The sequence below is a fragment of the Garra rufa genome, unplaced genomic scaffold, assembly GCF_049309525.1.
Source record: "Garra rufa unplaced genomic scaffold, GarRuf1.0 hap1_unplaced_001, whole genome shotgun sequence".
Lineage (NCBI taxonomy): Eukaryota > Metazoa > Chordata > Actinopteri > Cypriniformes > Cyprinidae > Garra > Garra rufa.
The window spans coordinates 2,124,140-2,131,494 of record NW_027394276.1 but is presented as its reverse complement, the minus strand read 5'-3'; the positions used below and the strand labels follow the sequence as shown (position 1 = coordinate 2,131,494).

The 7,355-nt window shown below is 33.8% G+C and overlaps 1 non-coding gene across 1 annotated transcript; it reads left to right on the top strand.

The window, feature by feature from the left end:
- The first annotated feature begins 7,034 nt into the window (after positions 1 to 7,034).
- On the top strand, positions 7,035 to 7,153 carry LOC141304038 (5S ribosomal RNA). The gene has a single exon (XR_012344004.1). It is a non-coding gene; the product is annotated as a 5S ribosomal RNA (ribosomal RNA).
- The last annotated feature ends 202 nt before the right edge of the window (positions 7,154 to 7,355 follow it).

The following is a 7,355-nucleotide window of genomic DNA, read 5'->3' as shown; positions in this document are numbered from 1 at the left end:
TTTGCTTTTCCTACACTCCTCAACTAATACACTAACACATGACTCAGAATTATTGCTTGTTCCCTTTAACATTTTAAACTGATTGCTTCATTTATTTTCTTTCATTTTGTTTTCTCTGGAATTTCTTTCTGCTTACAGTGTTGCAAAGGATATATTCTTCCTTTCTCCTCCAGGGGGCGATCGAGAGACCTTTTCTCTGCAGTAAATCTCTCAAGCACTTCATACACTACCAGTCAAAAGTTTTTGGACAGTAAGATTTGTAATGTTTTTTTTTTTGTTTTTTTTTTAAAGGAACTCTCTTCTGCATTTATTTGATCCAAAATACCACAAAAGCAGTAATATTCTGAAATACTTTTACCTTTTAAGGTAATTTGTAAAATTTTTTTTAATTTTAAAATAATATTCTTTTTGAATATATTTTAATATATCAATATAAAATGTAATTGATTCTTGTGATTTCATTCATTTCATTTTAATATGCTGATTTGCTGTTCAAGAAACATTTATTATTATTAATATCTATATTTAAAATAGTTGAGTACATGTTCAGGATTCTTTGATGAATAGAAAGATCCAAAGATCAGCATGATGAATGTATTTATCATCATGTTTTATTAATTGAAAGCATCCTTGCTAAATAAAACTGTATTTTTCTATAAACATTTTTTTTCTTACAGTTCAAAAACTTTTGACTTGTATAAAGTGCTTAGAGATTTACTGTAGAGAAAAGGTCTCTCGATCGCCCCCTGGAGGAGAAAGGAAGAATATGTTCTTTGCAACACTGTAAGCAGAAAGAAATCACAAAGAAAATAAATAAAGCAATCAGTTAAAAATGATAAAGGGAACAAGCAATAAGTCATGTGTAAGTGTATTAGCTGAGGAGTGTATGTTAATGGTCACATGACACGCAAGAAAAACAAACAAACAAACAAACAAACAAACTTTTTTTTTACATTTGATTTGAATAATTACATTATAATTATGTATTATTATTATTTTGGTTATTTTGACACGATTTAAACTGCAATATGACATTTCATTCAAGCGCTCAAATCCTTAAGCTTAAAAAATTCTGTATATCATTTATTTTGGTGGTATACTGTTGAAATGCAGTAAACTTCTTCTGTTCACAAAATTTTGAAACGTATGCAGCTGTGTATATAAACAAAGTGAAACCAGCACACATTGTGTTCTCAAAACCCTCTGCGAATCTCTCATGAACCTCAGGGCTTCACAAACCTTGGGTGCCAAAGTCAGTTCATGAGGGTTTTGCAGAGTTTAGCTTCAGCCCTAAATAAACACCTCCACTTCCAGTCAAGCAGCTCATCAAGGCCTTCAGGGTTATTTGTAAAATGCCTGTATGTGTTTTGGAGCTGGTTGGGACCAGCTATAAGCTTCTCTGTCATTTGTGGTCCATCATACAGGCCTATATGTATCAGTTTTATATTTGAAGACATACCTGTGCATTTAAAGGGAGGCTTTATCAGATTTATCTCACTTTTGGGAACAATTTTATCCCAGAAGTAAAACCTTCCCATAAACAGCATCACTGTCTGGATCTCTGGAGAAAGTGTTTAAGAAACACTGTGGAGTGTTATGAAAGCCATTCACCTTTTCGGATCCAATAGGAGACAATGGATATAGCAGTAAAATGACACAGTTTCAGGTACGTGACATAAAAATGATTTTTGTTTGAAAGACTTATTAGTCCTTTTCAATGGTAGACTAAAATTGATGTTATGTCATTAATGGGCATAAAAAAATAATAATAATAAAAAAAACTCCAAAAATACTCTCAATGTTTAACCTTGTATGTTTCATATTATTATTATTAAATTGTATGCTACAGAGCAGACCCTGAAGAACAAATGTTTGTTAGTTTGTTTTTAAAATGATATGCCTCGCATTTCTTCTAAAAAACAGGCACATTCACTTGCACTCAAAGTGCGACAATGTGGCGAGTTGATATGTGTAGGGTTTTTTTTTTTTTGTTGTTAGTATTATTAGGCCTAGTAAAAACAAAATATATATATTAAAAAGGCTTGAGGGGGTAAATGTGGCTGTTTGTGTTGCAGCTGCAGCCGGGGACATGTATCATTACGGGTCGATCCATGTACCTAACAATTTTTGATGTCTTTCAGATGTTTATGATTTACAATGCATGTAAAACTGACATCTTAAAGAGGTCTGTCAGATGTTTGTACACAGTAGATGCTTTCCAAATCAAGTGATCTTTAACAGACGTACCAAAAGTTTACCAAATAAGCAAGTCTTATTTTAGCTAGCTTGATTTGGCTCAAAATAAGTCAGACTAACTGAAATAAACCAGGCTTATTTGGTAAACTTCTTTTATGAAACCCCACAGGTCCGGATCTACGGGAGGTGCTAGAACCGTGTTTTCATGTTGTGTCTGGTAAACATGAAAGATTGTGGTAACCGATGACACTTTAAATATAATTAAAATAGAAATTGAATAGAAACACTGACTAAAATCTAAATTTGAGCGCATTAAAGAAAGTGTATTAATAAATATTGTTGAAATATCCCAGGTTATAACAACAGATATTTTAATACGGAGAACAGGTGGTAACAAGCAACTCTGAATTATCACGATTGACCGCCAGAGGGAAGCTTTTTTCTAATCAGTGTTTTGAGATCGTATCAAAAATGTAAAGTGAATTCAGGTAAAGTTGATGTAGAATATAAAGGTTTAAAATATGGACACAAAATAGTTTGAAGTGTTTAGAGAGCATAGACAGAAAAACATTTTTACATATGGTTACCATTTTAAGGGGCCGTTCACATGTCACGTGTCAATCCACAGCAGTCATAACTTTTCTTTTAGACATTATACTCAGTTTTGGACAAGCGATGGTAAGTGCAAATACTGTAATGCAAATCGACTGAAGGTACTGAAGAGTGGAGAATTTAATTTTTACTGTACTGTTGGTGATCCAGTGTAAATATATAATACAGTATAAAAGGACAGTTTTTTTTATTTTTTTATTTTTTACATTTTTTAAACTCTAGCCTAATATTTTTTTTTCCCTGGGCCCACCTAAGTGTCATTAATTATCTGTGCACATTTAACTTAAATCTCAGCAAAATTAAACGTTCCTGTGGCTATAGATGTATATAACCTACAGGCACCTATATTTTTTTCTTGATTAACAAACGTTTACTTGCGCTCTTGTGCTTCTGCCTCCGCTATGGTCGTGTCAATCATCTCGCTGTATCATGGTCTCCTGCGCTGTTGCTTGTGCTGTATGAAGCAGGCGATTGTCTGTTGTCCCGCTGAACTACCTTGATATTATTTCTATAAAAATTACTTCAATATAATATTTTAATAAAAAACGACGGTGGGGCGGTGGGCAAGTAGGCTAATTTAATGGTTAAATGGCCGAACATCGTGAAAAGCGACTTTTTTTAAAGCGTTATTTTTTATCTAGCTGATATCAACATTTTACTTAGGCTAAGCATCAAGGCTTTGCACACTTATACTCAGAGCCGGCCCTCCCTATAGGCGAACTAAGCGGCTGCTTAGGGCCCCGCCGCCACTAGGGGGCCCCCACTAGTGATCCAAGTCATTACGTTGCAAAGCGCGTGGCTGTCACTAACCAAGTTTCCATCCAGTTTTCGAACTTTTTTGTTAATCGACAAAGAGAATATGCGTAAAATAAACCTGCGAAATTTGCTGTCCAACCGGCCTTTTACCGATAAAATGGTGTGCATAATGACCTCATCCCTAAGAAAAAAAAGAAACCGTGACATAAGATTTGGTGTATCGCAAAAAAAAAAAAAAAAAAAAAAAAAAATTGCCCTTGAGCTGTTTCCATACATAATTTCGCCTATATTGCGTAAATTATATAGGCTAGTAGCCTGTTCTTTATCCATTTGAAACAAAACCTAATACCTGTGTGTGTAAATGTAAGTGTCAAGAGGTATTTTTTTTTTTTACTTTGTTAGACTATTTACTTGATCATCAACAATAATCATAAAAAGGAGCAGTTGTATTTCTATCATTTTTTCTGATTAACTTTTAAATAGGAATGTTAATTTCGATTATTTCTCCTGACAACCGACGGTCATTTTTAACCGTTAACCGACAAGGTTATGTTAAAGTACAATTAAATGAAATTTTAATTAATACGCGGCTGTGACCCATAAAAAATACCTAAATTTGTTTTCCATGGATTAATTTTATACACGCAAAAAGCAGCATAAACAACAGAATGTGAGGATTCACATGGTCACGCACCTGCAGCGATTCTGCAAATGGAGGAAAACATTATAAAAGCTATATAAAAGAAACAAATAGATATGCAAAATATATTTTTCTAAATAAATAATGAATTAACAAAACGAAAAAAAACGTGAAACAATTAGTAGCCTATATCAACCTATGCAGAATTTAGTTTCTTTTTTCTGATGCGCTTTTGAGAAAGCGGCATCCTTTTTGTTTTCTTTTTTACAAAAGCAGACTGTTTGTTTTTAATGTGAATGTGCATAAATAAAATAAATATTTAGAATAGTTTGGAATAATGTCTTACTACTCTTATATGACCACAAACGAAGGAGTAGGCTATTGTAAGTTTCTTCCACTTTTATAAGGGGGAAAAAAATCAAGTGAGCGTGCTGGCGCCTCCTGCGCGCAGTTAAGCATTAGGCTACTAACTGGATCGACAACGCGGCTTCATTGTCAAAATAAAATACAGTCAAACATATTGAAAAACATGCTGTTTTATTTCCTCTCATTTTAGGACAAATCATTTAAATTTAATGGAACGATACTCATAACACAAGAACAAAAATATAAGAAGCTACTAACAAGCCAAAACGAGTTAATTTAAAATGTTGTACTTATCATTCCAATATCCACATAAAACAAGATTTTCAGAACAAAATGAATACATTTTAACTTGCAACGTAGCCTACTAAAGGAACATTAAATTAAGATATGTATGTTTGAGAGGTAACTTGTCAGTTTAATCAAATGAATATGATTTATGCGTTTTTTGAACTGGAAAACGGTGCTTTAACATTAGCAACACGAACAGGGACGCTGCCTCACATTTATTTGCCTCTCTACAAAAAGTGTTTTCAAACAGACTTTTGTGACATTTGAAGTATGGATTAAGAATTAATGTTCTAAAGTTAAACGAAAAAAGATTGTTTTGACACATAAGAAATTTAATCGACAAGGCATTTCCATCAGCTATGTCGAAAGCGCAAATTCCGAAGCTTTACATGTTTTTTTTTTTTTGTTTGTTTTTTTTTTTTTCCCACAAAAAAAATCTTTGGATGGAAACCTGGCTACTGGCAATACTCGATTTTTTTGCATGCTTTTGCAAGGCAGGGCCCCAAAATTATCCTGCTTAGGGCCCCCAGATGAACAGGGCCGGCCCTGCTTATACTAACTTAAATCCTGGCGAAATGAAACGTTCCTGTGGCTATGATATACAGTGCAGTAAAAAATCAAATTCTCCACCCTCGGTAGATTTGCATTACAGTATTTGCACTTACCATCGCTTGTCCAAAACTGAACATAATGTCTAAAAGAAACGTTAAGACTGCTGTGCATTTACACTTGACTGAACACTGATCTGTTATTCTTTGCGCTGTCTGGGTACCGCAGATGCTCAGATTTAAAATCATTCAGCAAAATAAAACATGCTGGATGCAGATTAATATTTGTGAAATAAATATTTGTGAAACGAGTTAGGTTGAACAGAAGTCAGGGGACTATCATCTTGTTGACTCTCATTTTAATAGAAACAGCCAGGTATGCAATGGTTAAAAGAATCAAGAAATAAGACACAAGCTGTAAATTATTTTTAAAGCCATAAATCTATTGTTTGAATAATTTGTAACTATTTGAACTTCTTGTGTACATGTGATTTTCTAATTGCTTTTCCAATTTTATTATTATTATTATTATTATTATTATATTTTTAGTTACATTGTATAATATTTTGATGTAATTAATGTTATTGCACTTGTGTGTTGTTTTAAAGACAGAATGAAAATAAATAAATAATGGTCTTTTATTTTGTTGAACGAACAATGGATGGTGTCACCGGTCCAGGTTTGATTGACCAATCGGCGTAAAGGGGCGTCTCATGATCGAGCCAATATCTCGTTTTTTCGTTTTCTGAACTAATGAAAAAACGAATAAATGAGCCGTTTTCTTATTTCTGCTTATTTCGTTTCAATTTGAAAGTGAAATGAATAAAACGTACACGGACCGTACAGGGACCCAATTCATCTAGATTATCTAACATTTGTTTTCCTTTTTTTACTGGTAAAGAGTTGACATTTTTTTCTTCTGTGGTCTACTGTACAGACGTGAATTTACTTTTCCCTTAACCTGAGGCTTTTGGTATGAAAAGGCTTTTACATTGTCAAAAAAAAAAAAAAAAAATAGTAGGCTACTTTTTATATTAAAACAAACAAGCAAGCCAGATTTAAACAGTAACGCAAAAGTAATGTAATGCATTACTTTCCATAAAAAAGTAACTAATGCGAGGTAAATCGTCACAATTAAAAGAACCAAAGACTTACTTCAGTCTGTGTGCACTGAATTTATTTAATACACGACTTTCACAATTTGAGTTGAATTATAAATGAACTTTTCTACAACATTCTAATGTATTGAGATGCACCTGAGCACCTCTTTAGCTAAAAGAAAAGGCAATTGTTACTTTTTTTCTTTTTCCATAAAATGATATGCTTCTTATTTCTACTTTTAAATAATCAAAATCTGCCCATTTTTACTTCCTTTTTTCACGAAAAGAGAGGAGAGTTGACTTTTTTCTTTGTTAATCAACATTATGGCGAACTTTGGTTGAAGCGATAATATGTCGGGGGAAAAAATAGTTATACGTTTATATGCTTTAATAATACTATTTCTTTGAGGGTGGGGTGGTTGTTATTCTTGCAACTGCAGTCCGGGGCGTGTGTCTTTACGGGTCGATCTGTGTAGGGCTGCTGCTGGTGTGTCTTCTTTAAATAGCTCACTCTTGACTTCAGCTTTCGCTTACGGCCATACCACCCTGAGCACGCCCGATCTCGTCCGATCTCGGAAGCTAAGCAGGGTCGGGCCTGGTTAGTACTTGGATGGGAGACCGCCTGGGAATACCAGGTGCTGTAAGCTTTTGCTTTTCCTACACTCCTCAACTAATACACTAACACATGACTCAGAATTATTGCTTGTTCCCTTTAACATTTTAAACTGATTGCTTCATTTATTTTCTTTCATTTTGTTTTCTCTGGAATTTCTTTCTGCTTACAGTGTTGCAAAGGATATATTCTTCCTTTCTCCTCCAGGGGGCGATCGAGAGACCTTTTCTCTGCAG